The 13,253-nt window shown below is 59.0% G+C and overlaps 1 protein-coding gene across 1 annotated transcript in view; it reads left to right on the forward strand.

Annotated features, from left to right (window-relative positions):
* Positions 1 to 965: 965 nt before the first annotated feature.
* The window catches only part of SH3TC1 (SH3 domain and tetratricopeptide repeats 1), a 46,808-nt gene continuing 34,520 nt past the window's right edge, over positions 966 to 13,253 (forward strand). The window contains exon 1 of the mRNA XM_054724245.1: positions 966 to 1,040. The gene's annotated coding sequence lies outside the window, so the exon portion shown is untranslated. The remainder of the gene's footprint in view (positions 1,041 to 13,253) is intronic.

Genomic DNA, 13,253 nt, shown 5'->3' on the forward strand with positions numbered 1-13,253 from the left:
TGATTTCAGAGAGAGAGAGAGAGAGAGAGGCACCAAGATGGAGAGAATCATGGATCGGCTGCCTCCTTCACAACCCCTACTGGGGACCAAGCTCACAACCCAGGCATGTGCCCTGACCGGGAATCGAACCGTGACCTCCTGGTTCACAGGTTGATGCTCTACCACTGAGCCACACTGGCCAGGCTCACTGTCCCAAGCTTTAATAAACTTATTCTCACTTCCCCCTGGACTCGTGTCTTGACATGTTTCCCGCGTGAGTCAGGAACCTGGAGGCCGCCGGACGTGCGGAAGGTCCCAGCCTGAGCTGGGCAGGGCCAGCCCCCCCTTAACCCCCACCCCCACCCCCTCACGCCCCGCGCAGTAGCCGTAACACATTGGCGCTTGGGAACTTGTTAAAAGTCCAGATTTCGGGTCCTGGACCTTTAAGGACACCCTAGGTGACTCGTGGTTTGGGAACGAGTCTCTCTGGGCCGCCTTTGCAGCCCCACTGCGGGCCTCACAGTGGCTCCGGCGCCCAGTAGGTGCTCAATCAATGTTGGCTGCACTGCCAGCCAGCCGCCCCCACCCCAGCTGCAGGCTCTCAGCCCCGCTGGGGGCGGTCCCAGCCGCTGTCCAAAGGCCCGGCCTCCCTCCTGTCAGGCCCCGGACCAGGGGTGGCACCTGCTCCCAGGGGTGCCATCCCCGCACACCGGGTGGGCGGGGAGCCCGCTGCTGCCAGCCCGCCGGCCTGGGGCTTCTCCCCGCCCTGCTCCGGAATGCCGGCTCGGGGAATGCCTGCGGACCAGGAATGCTGACACCTCCCAGGGCGATGGCAGGAGAAAGGTCACTGGGAGACTGGGCCCCTCCCTGGGGGGCGGGGGCCCCAGGCACAGCCAATGACCAGGCCGGCTGCTCAGGCCTCCGATTGGAGCTGCAGGGCCGGGCTCCCTGAAAATGTGCGCCTTCCTGCGCGCCCTGGCCGGTGCTGCGTGGAGGGGCCGTCCCGAGGGGCCTGGGAGCCTCCTCCCGCCCCTTCCTGGGCAGCGGCTGCCCCTGGCAGGGTAAGTTCTGGGCCCCTGGGCCGGGTCGCCCCAGGAGGAGCCCAGTGGAAACGGGTGGTGTGCGCCCCAAAAGGGCCTGGCCCTGCTTCTGGGAAAGGGGCTGGGAGCCCGGCGGGGGGAGCGGGACGCTGTCGAGGCAGCAGCTGTAAGGTGGGAGGCGCCTCCCGGCCGGGGACCAGGGGAGGCCCCAAGGCGGTGGCCCCTGGGGCTCTGATATTGAGAGGGGCCATCTGTGCTCAGCAGGGGGGGGGCAGCTTTCCCTCCCTCCGCCCTGGGGGTCTGCTCCCCTCCTTCCCCAGCCCCCCTCCGGGTCCCCCAGGAGCCAAAGTCCCTGCCGCCCTGGGAGCCGCCCTGCTTCCCGGGGGCAGTGGGGGTGGTGGTGGTGGTGGCTGAGAGTGAGTGTTGAGCAGGGAGGGGAAGGTGAGGAGGGGGGTGGTGTCAGGAAGAGTCTCCGCCCCCCTGGGTCTGGGGCCCTGGCTGTGGACTTGGCTCAGGCTGGCCGGGTGGGGGGCAGCTCCGGGGCGCCAGGCGAGGCTGCACCTCGGAGCCTCAGTTTCCCACGTGCGCAGGGAGCTGGTGGCCCCTCCCTGCCCTCGGGGGCTGTGGGAATCGGTCCCCAGGCTGGCGGGCGGCGGCCTCTTTCACGCCTGGGGGTGTAATCTGATGGAATTGACTTTGTGGCTCCAACGTTTCCAGCCTCGGCCATCGGGAGCTCTGTCCCTGTGCCCCCCTGCCCACCCCCCCCCCCCCCGCCCGGGGAGTTCAGGTACCCACTCTTCATTCCTGCGTCCACTCCCTCCCTTACTTCCCCGGCGGGGCGAGCCGGGCTCACTCGTGCGTGCTCGGGCCTGGGCCTGGAATCGGCCGTTTCCCGAGTCCGGGCTCTGGAGCTGGAGGAAGGTCTTAGGGACCGAGGGGCTCCCGGTGGCTATTCCTTCAGGACCTCTCCGCTGACAGCCCGCGCCTGAGCGTGTAGCTGACCTGGGCACGCACCTGTACCTGTTCAGTGCGAAGTGTGCTTGCCTATGTACACACGCTATCTGTAAGTTCGTACACGTGTGTACTGACCCATGGACATACACTGTATCTAATGGTATCTCTCTTGGGAACATGTGTCTACAGGGAGCTGTGAATTCACACCTCCAGGTCTCCAACTCCCACCCATCGCCACGGGGGGCTGCAGCCGATCCTTGATTTTCTGTGCCTCCCACTCCGATAGCGATGCAGCTGCCTTCCTAGCGATACAGCTGCCTTCGGCATCCGCCAGTCCTTCCTGGTTCCGCCCAGCTGTTCCATCCGGCACAGAAGCGGGGGAGCAGCGTGGCCAGCCAGAGCCCGGGCCTCCGCGTTCCACGCGTCTCTCGTCTCCCGGACCCACCGTGGCCAGAGCTGGTGGCCGCCCTCCTGCCCTCCAGGGAGGCGCTGCATGCATGCCAGGCCCTCACTGTGCTGTCACTCTGCATCCATCCTGGGATGCCATCCTCCTGAGCGTCTTTTCATTTACATACGTTAAGGTGTGTGGTTTATGCTGTAAAGGTTAGTGTCTTTTTTAAATAAGGTGTTTTTTTTTTTAATTGATTTCAGAGAGGAAGGGAGAGGGAGAGAGAGAAACATCAATGATGAGAGAGAATCACTGATTGGCTGCCTCCTGCACGCCCCCTACAGGGGTTGGAGCCTGCAACCTGGACATGTGCCCTGACTGGGAATCGAACCGTGACCTCCTGGTTCATGGGCCGATGCTCAGCCACGGAGCCCCGCCGGCCGGGCACCTTCAGTGTCTTTGACACGTGCGGAGTGTCGGGTCCCCACCATCACAGCCCCCACCCTCGAACCCTTCAGCCCCACTCAGCCCTTCCCGCTCTCCTCCCAGCGGCCAGCACAGGGCGCCCGGGCTCCGAGAGCAGGAGGGGCCCCACCCGCTCGCTCTGCCGCGCCTTCCCGCTGAGGAGTCTCCGCGCTCTCCTGGGGGCCCCGAGCCTCCGGCTGGTTCCCTGGCGCTGCTGGCGGGGCGGGCGGGCGGGCCATGTGCGTTACTTGACACCTGGCTCTCCAAGGTGTTACTGTTGGGGGTTGTCTGCACCCTCGCCCTGCATCTGGGAGTGGCCAGGTGTCTGCGGACGGCTTCCCGGAGGTGGGGGGCTGCTGTAGAGGGTGGCCACGTGGGGTTGTCTGGCCGATGCTCCTCCACAGCCACCACGGGCAGCTACCGGCTGCCAGTGCTGCCGGCTGGGCCCTGGGGGACGGGGTGACTCTGTGCCTCCGGGCGGGAGAGATGCGCATCGTGTCCTGTATGTAAGGAGCGGGGTGTCCCGTATGTAAGGAGCGGGGTGTCCCGTATGTAAGGAGCAGGGTGTCCCGTATGTAAGGAGCGGGGTGTCCTGTATGTAAGGAGCGGGGTGTCCCGTATGTAAGGAGCGGGGTGTCCCGTATGTAAGGAGCGGGGTGTCCCGTATGTAAGGAGCAGTGTGTCCCGTATGTAAGGAGCGGGGTGTCCTGTATGTAAGGAGCAGGGTGTCCCGTATGTAAGGAGCAGGGTGTCCCGTGTGTAAGGAGCGGGGTGTCCCGTATGTAAGGAGCAGTGTGTCCCGTATGTAAGGAGCGGGGTGTCCCGTATGTAAGGAGCGGGGTGTCCCGTATGTAAGGAGCGGGGTGTCCCGTATGTAAGGAGCAGTGTGTCCTGTATGTAAGGAGCGGGGTGTCCCGTATGTAAGGAGCGGGGTGTCCCGTATGTAAGGAGCGGGGTGTCCCGTATGTAAGGAGCAGGGTGTTCCGTATGTAAGGAGCGGGGTGTCCCGTATGTAAGGAGCGGGGTATCCCGTATGTAAGGAGCAGGGTGTCCCGTATGTAAGGAGCGGGGTGTCCCGTATGTAAGGAGCAGGGTGTCCCATATGTAAGGAGCAGGGTGTCCTGTATGTAAGAAGCAGGGTGTCCCGTATGTAAGGAGCGGGGTGTCCCGTATGTAAGGAGCAGGGTGTCCCGTATGTAAGGAGCAGGGTGTCCCGTATGTAAGGAGCGGGGTGTCCCGTATGTAAGGAGCGGGGTGTCATGTATGTAAGGAGCGGGGTGTCCCGTATGTAAGGAGCAGGGTGTCCCGTATGTAAGGAGCAGGGTGTCCCGTATGTAAGGAGCGGGGTGTCCCGTATGTAAGGAGCAGGGTGTCCCGTATGTAAGGAGCAGTGTGTCCCGTATGTAAGGAGCGGGGTGTCCCGTATGTAAGGAGCAGGGTGTCCCATATGTAAGGAGCAGGGTGTCCTGTATGTAAGAAGCAGGGTGTCCCGTATGTAAGGAGCGGGGTGTCCTGTATGTAAGGAGCAGGGTGTCCCGTATGTAAGGAGCAGGGTGTCCCGTATGTAAGGAGCGGGGTGTCCCGTATGTAAGGAGCGGGGTGTCATGTATGTAAGGAGCGGGGTGTCCCGTATGTAAGGAGCAGGGTGTCCCGTATGTAAGGAGCAGGGTGTCCCGTATGTAAGGAGCGGGGTGTCCCGTATGTAAGGAGCGGGGTGTCCCGTATGTAAGGAGCAGTGTGTCCCGTATGTAAGGAGCGGGGTGTCCCGTATGTAAGGAGCGGGGTGTCCCGTATGTAAGGAGCGGGGTGTCCCGTATGTAAGGAGCGGGGTGTCCCGTATGTAAGGAGCAGGGTGTCCCGTATGTAAGGAGCGGGGTGTCCCGTATGTAAGGAGCAGGGTGTCCCGTGTGTAAGGAGCGGGGTGTCCCGTATGTAAGGAGCGGGGTGTCCCGTATGTAAGGAGCGGGGTGTCCCGTATGTAAGGAGCGGGGTGTCCCGTATGTAAGGAGCAGTGTGTCCCGTATGTAAGGAGCGGGGTGTCCCGTATGTAAGGAGCAGTGTGTCCCGTATGTAAGGAGCAGTGTGTCCCGTATGTAAGGAGCGGGGTGTCCCGTATGTAAGGAGCGGGGTGTCCTGTATGTAAGGAGCGGGGTGTCCCGTATGTAAGGAGCGGTGTGTCCCGTATGTAAGGAGCGGGGTGTCCCGTATGTAAGGAGCAGTGTGTCCCGTATGTAAGGAGCGGGGTGTCCCGTATGTAAGGAGCAGTGTGTCCCGTATGTAAGGAGCGGGGTGTCCCGTATGTAAGGAGCAGGGTGTCCCGTATGTAAGGAGCAGGGTGTCCCGTATGTAAGGAGCAGTGTGTCCCGTATGTAAGGAGCAGTGTGTCCCGTATGTAAGGAGCGGGGTGTCCCGTATGTAAGGAGCGGGGTGTCCCGTATGTAAGGAGCAGTGTGTCCCGTATGTAAGGAGCGGGGTGTCCCGTATGTAAGGAGCAGGGTGTCCCGTATGTAAGGAGCAGGGTGTCCCGTATGTAAGGAGCAGTGTGTCCCGTATGTAAGGAGCAGTGTGTCCCGTATGTAAGGAGCGGGGTGTCCCGTATGTAAGGAGCAGGGTGTCCCGTATGTAAGGAGCGGGGTGTCCCGTATGTAAGGAGCAGTGTGTCCCGTATGTAAGGAGCAGTGTGTCCCGTATGTAAGGAGCGGGGTGTCCCGTATGTAAGGAGCAGTGTGTCCCGTATGTAAGGAGCGGGGTGTCCCGTATGTAAGGAGCAGTGTGTCCCGTATGTAAGGAGCAGTGTGTCCCGTATGTAAGGAGCGGGGTGTCCCGTATGTAAGGAGCAGGGTGTCCCGTATGTAAGGAGCGGGGTGTCCCGTATGTAAGGAGCAGGGTGTCCCGTATGTAAGGAGCAGGGTGTCCCGTATGTAAGGAGCGGGGTGTCCCGTATGTAAGGAGCGGGGTGTCCCGTATGTAAGGAGCGGGGTGTCCCGTATGTAAGGAGCGGGGTGTCCCGTATGTAAGGAGCGGGGTGTCCCGTATGTAAGGAGCGGGGTGTCCTGTATGTAAGGAGCAGTGTGTCCCGTATGTAAGGAGCGGGGTGTCCCGTATGTAAGGAGCAGTGTGTCCCGTATGTAAGGAGCGGGGTGTCCCGTATGTAAGGAGCGGGGTGTCCCGCATGTAAGGAGCAGTGTGTCCCGTATGTAAGGAGCAGTGTGTCCCGTATGTAAGGAGCGGGGTGTCCCGTATGTAAGGAGCAGTGTGTCCCGTATGTAAGGAGCAGTGTGTCCCGTATGTAAGGAGCAGTGTGTCCCGTATGTAAGGAGCGGGGTGTCCCGCATGTAAGGAGCAGTGTGTCCCGTATGTAAGGAGCAGTGTGTCCCGTATGTAAGGAGCGGGGTGTCCCGTATGTAAGGAGCAGTGTGTCCCGTATGTAAGGAGCAGTGTGTCCCGTATGTAAGGAGCAGGGTGCCCCGTATGTAAGGAGCAGGGTGTCCCGTATGTAAGGAGCGGGGTGTCATGTATGTAAGGAGCAGGGTGTCCCGTATGTAAGGAGCGGAGTGTCCCGTATGTAAGGAGCGGGGTGTCCTGTATGTAAGGAGCGGGGTGTCATGTATGTAAGGAGCGGGGTGTCCCGTATGTAAGGAGCGGGGTATCCCGTATGTAAGGAGCAGGGTGTCCCGTATGTAAGGAGCAGGGTGTCCCGTATGTAAGGAGCAGGGTGTCCCGTATGTAAGGAGCAGTGTGTCCCGTATGTAAGGAGCGGGGTGTCCCGTATGTAAGGAGCGGGGTGTCCCGTATGTAAGGAGCAGGGTGTCCCATATGTAAGGAGCAGGGTGTCCCGTTTGTAAGGAGCAGGGTGTCCCGTATGTAAGGAGCAGGGTGTCCCGTATGTAAGGAGCAGGGTGTCCCGTATGTAAGGAGCAGGGTGTCCCGTATGTAAGGAGCGGGGTGTCCCGTATGTAAGGAGCAGGGTGTCCCGTATGTAAGGAGCAGGGTGTCCCGTTTGTAAGGAGCAGGGTGTCCCGTATGTAAGGAGCAGGGTGTCCCGTATGTAAGGAGCAGGGTGTCCCGTATGTAAGGAGCAGGGTGTCCCGTATGTAAGGAGCGGGGTGTCCCGTATGTAAGGAGCGGGGTGTCCCGTATGTAAGGAGCGGGGTGTCCCGTATGTAAGGAGCGGGGTGTCCCGTATGTAAGGAGCGGGGTGTCCCGTATGTAAGGAGCGGGGTGTCCCGTATGTAAGGAGCGGGGTGTCCCGTATGTAAGGAGCAGGGTGTCCCGTGTGTAAGGAGCGGGGTGTCCCGTATGTAAGGAGCAGGGTGTCCCGTATGTAAGGAGCGGGGTGTCCCGTATGTAAGGAGCAGTGTGTCCCGTATGTAAGGAGCGGGGTGTCCCGTATGTAAGGAGCAGTGTGTCCCGTATGTAAGGAGCGGGGTGTCCCGTATGTAAGGAGCGGGGTGTCCCGTATGTAAGGAGCGGGGTGTCCCGTATGTAAGGAGCAGTGTGTCCCGTATGTAAGGAGCGGGGTGTCCCGTATGTAAGGAGCAGGGTGTCCCGTATGTAAGGAGCGGGGTGTCCCGTATGTAAGGAGCGGGGTGTCCCGTATGTAAGGAGCGGGGTGTCCCGTATGTAAGGAGCGGGGTGTCCCGTATGTAAGGAGCGGGGTGTCCCGTATGTAAGGAGCGGGGTGTCCCGTATGTAAGGAGCGGGGTGTCCCGTATGTAAGGAGCAGGGTGTCCCGTATGTAAGGAGCAGTGTGTCCCGTATGTAAGGAGCGGGGTGTCCCGTATGTAAGGAGCGGGGTGTCCCGTATGTAAGGAGCAGTGTGTCCTGTATGTAAGGAGCGGGGTGTCCTGTATGTAAGGAGCGGGGTGTCCCATATGTAAGGAGCGGTGTGTCCCGTATGTAAGGAGCAGTGTGTCCTGTATGTAAGGAGCGGGGTGTCCTGTATGTAAGGAGCGGGGTGTCCCGTATGTAAGGAGCAGTGTGTCCCGTATGTAAGGAGCGGGGTGTCCCGTATGTAAGGAGCAGGGTGTCCCGTATGTAAGGAGCAGGGTGTCCCGTATGTAAGGAGCAGTGTGTCCCGTATGTAAGGAGCAGGGTGTCCCGTATGTAAGGAGCAGTGTGTCCCGTATGTAAGGAGCGGGGTGTCCCGTATGTAAGGAGCAGGGTGTCCCGTTTGTAAGGAGCAGGGTGTCCCGTATGTAAAGAGCAGGGTGTCCTGTATGTAAAGAGCAGGGTGTCCCGTATGTAAGGAGCAGGGTGTCCCGTATGTAAAGAGCAGGGTGTCCCGTATGTAAGGAGCAGGGTGTCCCGTATGTAAAGAGCAGGGTGTCCCGTATGTAAGGAGCAGTGTGTCCCGTATGTAAGGAGCAGTGTGTCCCGTATGTAAGGAGCGGGGTGTCCCGTTTGTAAGGAGCAGGGGTGTCCCGTATGTAAGGAGCGGGGTGTCCCGTATGTAAGGAGCAGTGTGTCCCGTATGTAAGGAGCAGGGTGTCCCGTATGTAAGGAGCGGGGTGTCCCGTATGTAAGGAGCAGTGTGTCCCGTATGTAAGGAGCAGGGTGTCCCGTATGTAAGGAGCGGGGTGTCCCGTATGTAAGGAGCAGTGTGTCCCGTATGTAAGGAGCGGGGTGTCCCGTATGTAAGGAGCAGTGTGTCCCGTATGTAAGGAGCAGGGTGTCCCGTATGTAAGGAGCGGGGTGTCCCGTATGTAAGGAGCAGTGTGTCCCGTATGTAAGGAGCAGGGTGTCCTGTATGTAAGGAGCGGGGTGTCCTGTATGTAAGGAGCAGGGTGTCCCGTATGTAAGGAGTGGGGTGTCCCGTATGTAAGGAGCGGGGTGTCCCGTATGTAAGGAGCGGGGTGTCCCGTATGTAAGGAGCGGGGTGTCCCGTATGTAAGGAGCAGTGTGTCCCGTATGTAAGGAGCAGGGTGTCCCGTTTGTAAGGAGCAGGGTGTCCCGTATGTAAGGAGCAGGGTGTCCTGTATGTAAGGAGCAGTGTGTCCCGTATGTAAGGAGCGGGGTGTCCCGTATGTAAGGAGCAGGGTATCATGTATGTAAGGAGCGGGGTGTCCCGTATGTAAGGAGCGGGGTGTCCCGTATGTAAGGAGCGGGGTGTCCCGTATGTAAGGAGCAGGGTGTCCCGTATGTAAGGAGCGGGGTGTCCCGTATGTAAGGAGCGGGGTGTCCCGTATGTAAGGAGCAGGGTGTCCCGTATGTAAGGAGCAGTGTGTCCTGTATGTAAGGAGCAGTGTGTCCCGTATGTAAGGAGCGGGGTGTCCCGTATGTAAGGAGCGGGGTGTCCTGTATGTAAGGAGCAGGGTGTCCCGTATGTAAGGAGCAGTGTGTCCTGTATGTAAGGAGCGGGGTGTCATGTATGTAAGGAGCAGGGTGTCCCGTATGTAAGGAGCAGGGTGTCCCGTATGTAAGGAGCGGGGTGTCCCGTATGTAAGGAGCGGGGTGTCCTGTATGTAAGGAGCGGGGTGTCCCGTATGTAAGGAGCAGGGTGTCCCGTATGTAAGGAGCAGGGTGTCCCGTATGTAAGGAGCGGGGTGTCCCGTATGTAAGGAGCGGGGTGTCCCGTATGTAAGGAGCGGGGTGTCCTGTATGTAAGGAGCGGGGTGTCCCGTATGTAAGGAGCGGGGTGTCCCGTATGTAAGGAGCAGTGTGTCCCGTATGTAAGGAGCGGGGTGTCCCGTATGTAAGGAGCAGGGTGTCCCGTATGTAAGGAGCAGGGTGTCCCGTATGTAAGGAGCGGGGTGTCCCGTATGTAAGGAGCAGTGTGTCCTGTATGTAAGGAGCGGGGTGTCCTGTATGTAAGGAGCAGGGTGTCCCGTATGTAAGGAGCAGTGTGTCCCGTATGTAAGGAGCGGGGTGTCCCGTATGTAAGGAGCAGTGTGTCCCGTATGTAAGGAGTGGGGTGTCCCGTATGTAAGGAGCAGGGTGTCCCGTATGTAAGGAGCAGGGTGTCCCGTATGTAAGGAGCAGTGTGTCCCGTATGTAAGGAGCGGGGTGTCCCGTATGTAAGGAGCAGGGTGTCCCGTATGTAAGGAGCAGTGTGTCCCGTATGTAAGGAGCGGGGTGTCCCGTATGTAAGGAGCGGTGTGTCCCGTATGTAAGGAGTGGGGTGTCCCGTATGTAAGGAGCAGTGTGTCCCGTATGTAAGGAGCGGGGTGTCCCGTATGTAAGGAGCAGTGTGTCCCGTATGTAAGGAGCGGGGTGTCCCGTATGTAAGGAGCAGTGTGTCCCGTATGTAAGGAGCAGGGTGTCCCGTATGTAAGGAGCAGTGTGTCCCGTATGTAAGGAGCGGGGTGTCCCGTATGTAAGGAGCAGGGTGTCCCGTATGTAAGGAGCAGTGTGTCCTGTATGTAAGGAGCAGGGTGTCCCGTATGTAAGGAGCAGGGTGTCCCGTATGTAAGGAGCGGGGTGTCCCGTATGTAAGGAGCAGTGTGTCCCGTATGTAAGGAGCGGGGTGTCCCGTATGTAAGGAGCAGGGTGTCCCGTATGTAAGGAGCAGGGTGTCCCGTATGTAAGGAGCGGGGTGTCCCGTATGTAAGGAGCAGGGTGCCCCGTATGTAAGGAGCAGGGTGTCCCGTATGTAAGGAGCAGGGTGTCCCGTATGTAAGGAGCGGGGTGTCCCGTATGTAAGGAGCGGGGTGTCCCGTATGTAAGGAGCAGGGTGTCCCGTATGTAAGGAGCGGGGTGTCCCGTATGTAAGGAGCAGTGTGTCCCGTATGTAAGGAGCGGGGTGTCCCGTATGTAAGGAGCGGGGTGTCCCGTATGTAAGGAGCAGTGTGTCCCGTATGTAAGGAGCGGGGTGTCCCGTATGTAAGGAGCAGTGTGTCCCGTATGTAAGGAGCGGGGTGTCCCGTATGTAAGGAGCAGTGTGTCCCGTATGTAAGGAGCGGGGTGTCCCGTATGTAAGGAGCAGTGTGTCCCGTATGTAAGGAGCGGGGTGTCCCGTATGTAAGGAGCAGTGTGTCCCGTATGTAAGGAGCGGGGTGTCCCGTATGTAAGGAGCAGTGTGTCCCGTATGTAAGGAGCGGGGTGTCCCGTATGTAAGGAGCAGTGTGTCCCGTATGTAAGGAGCGGGGTGTCCCGTATGTAAGGAGCAGTGTGTCCCGTATGTAAGGAGCAGGGTGTCCCGTATGTAAGGAGCGGGGTGTCCCGTATGTAAGGAGCGGGGTGTCCCGTATGTAAGGAGCAGTGTGTCCCGTATGTAAGGAGCGGGGTGTCCCGTATGTAAGGAGCAGTGTGTCCCGTATGTAAGGAGCAGGGTGTCCCGTATGTAAGGAGCAGGGTGTCCCGTATGTAAGGAGCGGGGTGTCCCGTATGTAAGGAGCAGTGTGTCCCGTATGTAAGGAGCGGGGTGTCCCGTATGTAAGGAGCAGGGTGTCCCGTATGTAAGGAGCGGGGTGTCCCGTATGTAAGGAGCGGGGTGTCCCGTATGTAAGGAGCAGTGTGTCCCGTATGTAAGGAGCGGGGTGTCCCGTATGTAAGGAGCGGGGTGTCCTGTATGTAAGGAGCGGGGTGTCCTGTATGTAAGGAGCGGGGTGTCCCGTATGTAAGGAGCAGGGTGTCCCGTATGTAAGGAGCAGGGTGTCCCGTATGTAAGGAGCGGGGTGTCCCGTATGTAAGGAGCAGTGTGTCCCGTATGTAAGGAGCAGTGTGTCCTGTATGTAAGGAGCGGGGTGTCCTGTATGTAAGGAGCGGGGTGTCCCGTATGTAAGGAGCGGTGTGTCCCGTATGTAAGGAGCAGTGTGTCCTGTATGTAAGGAGCGGGGTGTCCTGTATGTAAGGAGCGGGGTGTCCCGTATGTAAGGAGCAGTGTGTCCCGTATGTAAGGAGCGGGGTGTCCCGTATGTAAGGAGCAGGGTGTCCCGTATGTAAGGAGCAGGGTGTCCCGTATGTAAGGAGCAGTGTGTCCCGTATGTAAGGAGCAGGGTGTCCCGTATGTAAGGAGCAGTGTGTCCCGTATGTAAGGAGCGGGGTGTCCCGTATGTAAGGAGCAGGGTGTCCCGTTTGTAAGGAGCAGGGTGTCCCGTATGTAAAGAGCAGGGTGTCCTGTATGTAAAGAGCAGGGTGTCCCGTATGTAAAGAGCAGGGTGTCCCGTATGTAAGGAGCAGTGTGTCCCGTATGTAAGGAGCAGTGTGTCCCGTATGTAAGGAGCGGGGTGTCCCGTTTGTAAGGAGCAGGGTGTCCCGTATGTAAGGAGCGGGGTGTCCCGTATGTAAGGAGCAGTGTGTCCCGTATGTAAGGAGCAGGGTGTCCCGTATGTAAGGAGCGGGGTGTCCCGTATGTAAGGAGCAGTGTGTCCCGTATGTAAGGAGCAGGGTGTCCCGTATGTAAGGAGCGGGGTGTCCCGTATGTAAGGAGCAGTGTGTCCCGTATGTAAGGAGCGGGGTGTCCCGTATGTAAGGAGCAGTGTGTCCCGTATGTAAGGAGCAGGGTGTCCCGTATGTAAGGAGCGGGGTGTCCCGTATGTAAGGAGCAGTGTGTCCCGTATGTAAGGAGCAGGGTGTCCTGTATGTAAGGAGCGGGGTGTCCTGTATGTAAGGAGCAGGGTGTCCCGTATGTAAGGAGTGGGGTGTCCCGTATGTAAGGAGCGGGGTGTCCCGTATGTAAGGAGCGGGGTGTCCCGTATGTAAGGAGCGGGGTGTCCCGTATGTAAGGAGCAGTGTGTCCCGTATGTAAGGAGCAGGGTGTCCCGTTTGTAAGGAGCAGGGTGTCCCGTATGTAAGGAGCGGGGTGTCCCGTATGTAAGGAGCGGGGTGTCCCGTATGTAAGGAGCAGGGTGTCCTGTATGTAAGGAGCAGGGTGTCCTGTATGTAAGGAGCAGGGTGTCCTGTATGTAAGGAGCAGTGTGTCCCGTATGTAAGGAGCAGGGTGTCCCGTATGTAAGGAGCAGTGTGTCCCGTATGTAAGGAGCAGTGTGTCCTGTATGTAAGGAGCAGGGTGTCCCGTATGTAAGGAGCAGTGTGTCCCGTATGTAAGGAGCAGGGTGTCCCGTATGTAAGGAGCAGTGTGTCCCGTATGTAAGGAGCAGTGTGTCCCGTATGTAAGGAGCAGGGTGTCCCGTTTGTAAGGAGCAGGGTGTCCCGTATGTAAGGAGCAGTGTGTCCCGTATGTAAGGAGCGGGGTGTCCTGTATGTAAGGAGCAGGGGGTCCCGTATGTAAGGAGCAGGGTGTCCCGTATGTAAGGAGCAGGGTGTCCCGTTTGTAAGGAGCGGGGTGTCCCGTATGTAAGGAGCAGTGTGTCCCGTATGTAAGGAGCAGTGTGTCCTGTATGTAAGGAGCGGGGTGTCCCGTATGTAAGGAGCAGGGTGTCCCGTATGTAAGGAGCAGGGTGTCCTGTATGTAAGGAGCAGTGTGTCCCGTATGTAAGGAGCAGTGTGTCCTGTATGTAAGGAGCGGGGTGTCCCGTATGTAAGGA

The sequence above is a fragment of the Eptesicus fuscus genome, chromosome 2 (genome assembly GCF_027574615.1).
Source record: "Eptesicus fuscus isolate TK198812 chromosome 2, DD_ASM_mEF_20220401, whole genome shotgun sequence".
NCBI lineage: Eukaryota > Metazoa > Chordata > Mammalia > Chiroptera > Vespertilionidae > Eptesicus > Eptesicus fuscus.